The following is an 8,767-nucleotide window of genomic DNA, read 5'->3' as shown; positions in this document are numbered from 1 at the left end:
TGAACCCAGCGCTGAGTCGGAAGTGGCGCGGCAGGCGCTAACCCTGCGCGCCCCGGAGGAGTCACGCGACGCGAGGCGTCGGGTGCGCGCGCTGCTCGGGGGCGGGCTAAGCCTCACGTGGCGCGCGGCGTGGACGGTCTACGTCCAGCTGCGGGAGGCCTTGGGCCACCTGAGTGTTCTCTGAGCCTGCCGGGTTTCGGCAGCCGCGGTTTATAACCCCTGGAGTCCAATGACCTATCCAGGACTGCCTCCGTAAACAACCCAAGAACTGCGTATCTGGGCTTGAAGGTTCGCGCGTCACGGTGCGACACCCACTCATTTGTGGGTTTAGAAGTAGGGCACCTAGTCTAGTATTCTGTGAGAATACGGCCTTGACCGCAAACCCCGGGAATTTAAAGTCTGGAGAACAGTAAAGCCCTCTTCGAAGGGTGGAGGCAGCTGGATTAGAATCAGAACCTCTGGATCCTTACTCAGTTTCCATCCTTGGAAAGGAATTTTATTTGATTTCAGTTGTCCCGTCCTTCAAGTATGGAATACTTGCTTGCTATTCAGTATTTTGTTGCTTGTGATGGTGTTTTGTGTTTTTTGAAAAAGGTATAACAAAAGTATCGTGCACCAAGTAAGGACTTTTGCCCATCGTAATTGGAGAAGCACATCTGTGGTTTTTGGTCTAAGTTATGGTGACTAGGAATGCATTTAGGAAGTCAATAGAGGTAGTTCCTTGATTTGAGATAGCTCAAAATAATTAGTTGAGAATTCAGAAAGTATTAAGATTTTACTGCAAGTTGAAATTACAGTTTAACTGGGAAAATCCTGACTCTGGCATTAACTTAGTAATTACAACTAACATATTTTCATCCTTGTCCCAAATTAATTTTTTTCTGAAATTACATTTCGTAATTTACAGAAATGAGAAAAAAATACATAGCTTTTTTTTTTACAAGCCTTATGCAAATGAAAGTTAATAATTATCCATAATCAATGCCAGTAAGCTGCCTTCCTCTTAATAAAGTAACACATATCCTCTTTTTTTGTACCAGAGATTAAACTCAGGGGTGCTTAATCACTAAGCCACATTCCCAGTTCTTTTTTTGAAACAGGGTCTCCCTCAGTTGCTTAGGTCCTCACCAAGTTGCTGAGGCTGGCCTCCAACTTGCAGTTCTCCTGCCTCAACCTACCGAGTTGCTGGGATTGCTGGTGTGTAATACCATGGCTGGCGAAAGTAGCTTTTATTCTTGACAGTCATTTGTATGAGAAACTTTAAATCCTCCTACTCTATAGCCAAACTTTTAATTTCCAATTGAGTTGTGGTCATGGGAAATTATACTTTGTCAATTTAACACTCCATGGATAGAATGTTTTTAAAAACCAACAAGTGACCTACAAGTATCTTTTTAAAAAGTGTTCTTTAAAGAATGTACTTTATTGGGGTCAGAACCACATTTTAGTACTGACTCTAATATATGAAATTGAAAGTTTTGTTCTTAAAAATGTCTTTTTAATAAAAAAGTAAAATGTCAGGAATGTACCATAAACTAAGAAAATAATTTGAATATAGAAATAAGATTTAAGATTGCAAATCAATAAAACTAATGTTGCCAAGATAACCTCAAAATAGTGAATGAGGCTACTTGGTAAAAAGTAAGGGAACTCAAGCTTAAAAATTTTGATGTCTTGTATCAACAGAGAGTGACAGGCAAAATAGAAATTCAGCCTTAGTTCTATGTGACTCCAAAGTTCATGATTTTTCCATTATACCACACTGCTGTCTTGAATCTAGTTTATTCTTTATTCAAAGCAATAATAAGATCTTACAAAAGTGTGTAGTCAGTATTACAAATGGCATTTATCCATTTATGATACTTGATAATATTGTAATTGTTAGAATCATAGGGCACTTGTTTAGGGGATTAGGGATTTTGGGGACTTCAGAACAGAACTGAGGTAGAATCACTTAGTTGAAAGGCACTTGAAAAAACAAAATTTGGGATGTCATGCTTGCACCACATGACCTTGGTGGGCATCTGATAAAGGTGAGCCCATCAACAGACTTTCTGGTGGCCTACTACTTGAAGAGGAGCAATGGTGTGTGTGTTTCTTATTCTTTCCAAGAATGTAATTCAAGGAACTTATAGGGAAATTGCAGTTATTAGCAGACCAGGAAGAAACAGACGTGTAACATGGCTAATTTTTGTTAATTGTGAAACCTAAATACAAAGATTCATAAAATACAGTTCTTAAGATGGACCTTTGCAGAACCATCTTATATCCAGAATGACCCTGAGGTGCAGCTTCATTGAGGCCAACTCTGTTAAGAGCTGGATTAATGTGATAATCTTCTAATTGTAATAACCCTCTCTATCTGAGCCACCATGTTTGTTTCTCTCTTCAGCCAGATAGGTCAACATTAAGCAGAATCTGCATCCTTACAGTGGACCTTGAAAACCATCCAGTCAGCCTAGAGAGTAATAAAAACTCTTCAGGGAGGTGAAGGAACTTTGGTTGCTTTGGGCCCTCACAGTTTTAGGTGTGTGGCTAGCTGAAGGAAATATGAAGGAAGGCAGAGGAAGGATTGGAGAGTGTGAAGGACTAATGGGTTAACAATGCATTATCTAGGGTTAAGTTTAACACCCGTCACTGCAAATCCTATTTCTCTTAATCTTGATATTGTCAATCTCTTTAACCCTTTATTTCACCATCTCATTATTCAGTATATTATGTTTTATAAGTTTAAGGCTTAAATCTAAAGTGCTTAACTTACCACCTAGCGCAAAGTACCCCATAAGTAGTGACAATTATTAGTATTATTATTAGCTGTAATAATAATAGTAGTCAGTGCTAAAACAGTTACTCTTTGCTACATGTTAGATCATGATCAGGGTAAAGAGAAAGTTGAAATAATCTTTACTTATGATTGGGCAATTTCATAAATAAACCATAGCTCTCTTCTCCTTACTATTCCATGCTTAAGGGTTAAGGATTTGAGAGGTTGGTCCAAACTCTCCTTGCCCCAGACTTATGCTTATTGTCTTATCTATCTCCAAGTTATATGAAGACCACATGCCTCCAAGTCTAGATTCCTACCTCCCTTCTAGGAATTAGCACTTAGAAAATAACTAATAGATGTTATCTATTACTTTCTGTAATAGTTATACCTTCTGATTCAGATTAGCTTCCTAAAGCACTGCTGCTTTTTTTTTTTTTTCAGTTCATATCTTTCCTTTCTGCTTTGACTCCATATCTCTTCACTGCTTATCTGATGAAGGTCAGTTGTTTAGCCTGTCACACAACATTTTGAATTATTTCTACTGCTGAATCCCTCTCACCCTGGCTTATCCATATTGCCCAAACATGGTTTAAAATTCTGTGTTCTTACCATAGTAGGAAAAAGAATATTGATTTTTTTATTTCAAATCTCAAAAACAAAACAAAATCAAAGACAATAATTATCTGTTAAGGCAGTATTGAACTCAGAGGGAACTCTAGGCTTCCAATCCATCATGAGGAGTCAGTCATCTTTTGTGTTTATAGACGCCTACATTAAGTTTTCAACCTACCAGTTCAGATCTACCAGTTTGGTGATCAGCAAAGACTTCCTTTGTTGCAGTTTGCTCCTCAAGAATTGATAGATTAAGATGGATTCCTGAATATTTTTACCCAAACCAGGCTTCTTTTGAAGTTTGGGCTCTCTTTATTTTATAAAAGACTCAAATAACGATGATATTTTTGGATCTGGGTATCTTTGTCTAAGCATATGTTAGAGCTGTGAAACCATCCTCGTGACTGCTCCCATTGAGTTTCTTCCATTTAGGGACTTAGAAGACTTTAGAAGACTGTAGAAAAGTCTTATTTTGGGAGTTTGAGCAAAAAAATAGAATTAACCCAAATATCCATCACCTGATAAAGGATGAACAAGAAGTATCTTAATTTTATCCACTTGCTCAGTCTATGTTCCATAATTAGGGTGTTTGAAGTTTCCTAGAAAGCTAGTCATAACTTTAGCAATAAATTACTAAATAATTTAGTCTCCAACTTTGTTCACCCTAAGTACCTAAATACTATACTAAATATATTTACATTATGAATTATAATCTTATTTTGATTATAATTATATTATAACATATAAATAGAAAATACTAAATACTAAATCCTCACTAAATACCTGTTGTTTAAGAAACTGAACTATTCTATTAGAAAGTATAACTATTACAGAAAGTAATAGATAACATCTACTAGTTATTTTCTAAGTGCTAAATACTGTGCTAGGGGCCTTGGAGTCATTATTTTATCTAATCCTCACATTCATTTTATAAAGTAGGTTTTATTATCCCCATTTTACAGACAAGAAAACAAAGGTATGGAAAAAATAATTGGCCAAGTCATACAGTTATGATGGAGTTGGATACCAACATACTATAACAGTGTTCATGGTTTTATACAGATAAAATCACTGCCTTCAAGAGATTCGCTGTGTAAGAACAGAGCAAACATGAAACCATTGAGAAAAAAATAGTTTTAAAAAGGAAAAGGATCTGAATGGACTTTTTTCAAAAGAAGATAATACAAATCATCAATGAGCACATAAAAACATAATCAGCATCATTAACCATCAAGAAAATGCAAATAAAAATGCCAGTATGGTACCATTCATACCCACTAAGAGTGCTAAAATAAAATTGATAATGAATGCTTGTGCAGATGTGAAGAAATCACAACCCTCATGGACTGATGGTGAGATGAAAAGTGATATAGTCACTTTGGAAAACAATCTGGCTCATTGTTTTTAAACAATCTGGCTCATTGTTTTTTAAAAAAGGTTTTAAAAATGGAGTTACCATATAACCTAGCAGTTCCATTCCAAGATACAGACCCAAGAAAAATGAAAATTGTTGTCATTAAAATTTGTACATGAATGTTTATAGCATCAGTTTTTCCATAGCAAAAAAATAGAATTAACCCAAATATCTATCACCTGAAAAGGATGAAGTAATGTGTTCATACAATGGGACATTATTCAGCAATAAAAATAAAGTACTGATACAACATGGGTGAATCTTGACTATATTATGCTAACATATAGGTGAAAGGAACGGGTCATTAAAGAACTCATTGTGTGATTTTATTGATATGAAATATCCAAAACAGGCAAATCTGTGGAGACAGAAAGTAGAATAGTGGTAGCCAAGGGCTAGAATGAAGGGAAAAGGGGATTGAGTGCTAGGAGGTGCTGAGAGCCATAGCCAAGTAGGAATGACGCATGGCATTTTGGGGTTGAAAGGTGACCCTGCTCAGGGATTAGGGTGGCTCCGGGTTTAGGGTGGATCCTGCTGGAATAGGGTGGCTCCAGGTTTAGGGTGGATCCTGCTGGGATTAGGGCATATCCTGCTGCCTCAGGCGCCTGCTCCTTGAGTTCCCATTGAGTTCTCCCGGGGTTCTGAGAGGATTAGTATGCAGAGCCCGGTGGAGGGAGTGAATTTTTCCCAGAACGTGCATGTAGAGTGTCGGTGAGAGTTCGGGAATAAAGAGTTGCTGTTTGAATCTACAAGGCTTTGGGGCTCGGTTATTTTGTGCCCGGCCAGACTGCGGCAAGGAGGTATAGGGTTTTTTTGAGGGATAGTGACATTGTTCTTATACATTTTGATGGTGGTTGTATCACTACACTAAAACCCACTTAATTGTACACTTTAGGTAAATTGTATAGTATATTAATTGTCATTTAAAAAATTAACCCAAAGTAACTAAAATATAAAGTAGCACTGTCAAACAGAGTCAAATACTATCAAAATTCAGAGAAAAAGGATCATTTGGCCTGCTATAATTAGTGAAAATTTTCTCCCAAATCGTGGCGTGCGCCCACACACACCCCCCAATGCTTCACTCCACCCATTTTCCTCCAAAAACTACATCAGTGAAGGTTTCTCGCCCTTGACTCATGCAGAGGAGACAACTGGATTTAAAAGAGCCGGCTGCAACATTAAACTAAGAAAGAGGTGGAAAATCACACAGCACAGAGAGTAGTTTTTCAAATCAAGGGCAGAAGGCTCTGTGACCTTAAGGGTCAGTTTCCACACTGGAAAGAGAGCACTGGAAAAGAGAGCGTGAACCTGAGGTTTCTTTATTTTATAGCGGGGACATTGAGGCAGAGATAAGGTGTCAAGGGTGGTGTCTTGCTTCGTGATGTTCTGTGGTCAGCAGATTGATTGACATCTTGGCAAGTAACACCCATCTCAGGTGCTGTGTGGGATCTTAGGCAGAGTTGAGGGGGAGAACACGTGCATCATGCAATCACTCCCTGACAGGGAGCTCACATTGCCAGGCCTATCCCCTCAAGTGGCCACTATGCACAATAGTTCACACCTACAGCCCATGCACAGCTTGTGACAAAGGTCCTTAGTATCTGATCTGTAGTTATATCTTTGAAAAGAAAAGGGAAAGATAAATAAAAATGTTGGAAGTCACATTTGTACTGCAGCAGCAGTGCAAGGGTCAACTCCAGCAGCAGCGATGGCGATGGCGGGCCAGCACTACAGCAAGGGCTTGTCCAGTCTATTTTTCCCAATCCCCTAACCAATGAGAGAAAGGCTATGCAGGAAAGGCATTTCTTGAGAAAGAGTGGCCAAAACAAGGAGAAAATTATATGTCTGAGAAAGAGTTAGTAGTCTGGATTGGCAGCCAAGCTTAGTGCTGGTAGTTACAATCACTAAGTTTTGTCATTCTTGGGAGAATGAAAAAAAATATTTAAAATTGTAACTTTGTCCCCAAATCTTAAGTATACTGGTATGATGTGGTATAGAAGAGGAACAGTAAACTTTGAGGCAATAGGTTTGTCTAGGCTATGGAGAAAGGTGTGTGTACCAGGTGAGGGATCACCTCCAATTCTTTTCCTAGGAGCACCAAATCCCATCTCCTTATTAGCTTATGTAAAGATTGGGGTAGTCTGAAGAATGTGGCACCTATAGAATTAAACTTATATCTAAGTACAAAGTACTCTTTACAGTTTCTCAATACTGAGTTTGAATCAGTATGTTCCTCTTTTGCCTCAGGGTAAAAGTCAAATGTACATCAAGCTTCAAGCCCTGTAGCATGAGTTTGAGAAGTGACACGAATTGATTACAATTATTTCACTCCATTCCATTCTGCAGTTATTTTGGTAGAAAATGTACTAGATGCTCTAGGGGATAAACAAAAACAATACATCCTGATGCCAATTCCCATCAGGGGGCCTATTATTCTTGTCTGCATTTTATTCACCCTATTCTAATAAGTTGATTTACTAAAAGAAGTATTCCCTTAAACCCTCATCTACAGTTCACCTGGTCTATGTTAAGTATCAGAATTATGTCAACCAAGTTAAGATCCAGATAGTAATCTATGTGCTGTGGGAATGGGAGATGGAAAGAAACCCTAATGTAGAACTGCTCACTACTGAACTCGAACCTAAAGGTTAACAGGGCTTCCAACAGGAGACACAAACCATGCTTATCAATAAGAGGAAGAGAATAAAGAATAAATCTTGTTTGCATACTCCTTCCTGTACCCTTGCTCCCTGTACCATTAGGTATATTAGATCTGTATTTTCCATTAGTTCATTTATACAATTGTAAATTATTTATTATAATTACATACAAAAAATTACTGTACAGAATTTAGAGATATGTAATAAGAACACTAAAATCATATACAATCTAACTTTTCAGAAATAAAAACTATTAACATTTTGGTGTATTTTCTTCCTTTCCTATGCACATATTTTTTTCCACAAAGTTGAAATCATACATATGTATATATGTGTATTAAATTTTATATTTCAATTTTTTCCAAAATTGTGTAGCAAGCATTTTCCCATGTTATTTAATTATGCCTCAAAATGTAATTTTTAAAAAAAAATGGTTGCAGAATAATTTCCCAGCATTGAATATTATGATGTTTGTTTAGTTAGTTCCTGTCTTCTGAAATTGTAATATCTTTTTTCACCTACAAATATAGCTTTAAACATATGTCTCATGGAGCTCTTTGCTAAGGGTTTGAGGCAATGGTAATAACATTATCTCTAAACCCTTTCCCTAAGGACTGTCACACAACTATCCCTTCAAAGACATATTGACTCCTGACTCCACCTCACTTGCTTCTCACCTGACTGAATCAGAGGGACAAGCTGTGATACAGGTAAGCTCTTTCCATAAAGGGAATATTTATTTGGGAGATATTATTAGCCATGATTGTGAACAGGAGAGTCAGATGAATGACAGTGTGACAAAAATGTTGAGGTATCTAATTGTGTACCTGGTTCTTTATGCTTATGTCACAACATTAGAGCTAGTATATAGACTGTTCATTGTTTTTCTGCAAGCCAGAGATGAAAAGGGTTTAAGCCCTAAAGGCATGACCCAGGTACAGGACAGGAATTTTCTGTGTTTGCATAATTTATACTTGTCTTGAATAGCATATGAATGTCTTTATGTTTTTGGCTTTTGTTGTTTTAATTTTTTCTGTTATATAGTGAAACTTTTTAAGAATCTTATGCAAGATTCAATATAATTTAGTTAATTCAAGAAACACTTATTGGACCTACAATGTATGGAACACCATGACGGATACATGAAGGGCAAGGAGGACCTAGCTCTGCCTTAGGAAACTTGTAGCCTCATAGGGGTGATGAGATGTACAAATAAATAACCATAAGACAAAGTAGATCATATTATAACAATATTTACTATGGAGAAATACTCACAAAATGCTATCATGAGGAAAATTAATCTGAACACTA

This window comes from Callospermophilus lateralis, chromosome 10 (genome assembly GCF_048772815.1).
Source record: "Callospermophilus lateralis isolate mCalLat2 chromosome 10, mCalLat2.hap1, whole genome shotgun sequence".
Lineage (NCBI taxonomy): Eukaryota > Metazoa > Chordata > Mammalia > Rodentia > Sciuridae > Callospermophilus > Callospermophilus lateralis.
Note: the sequence above shows the minus strand (reverse complement) of the source record.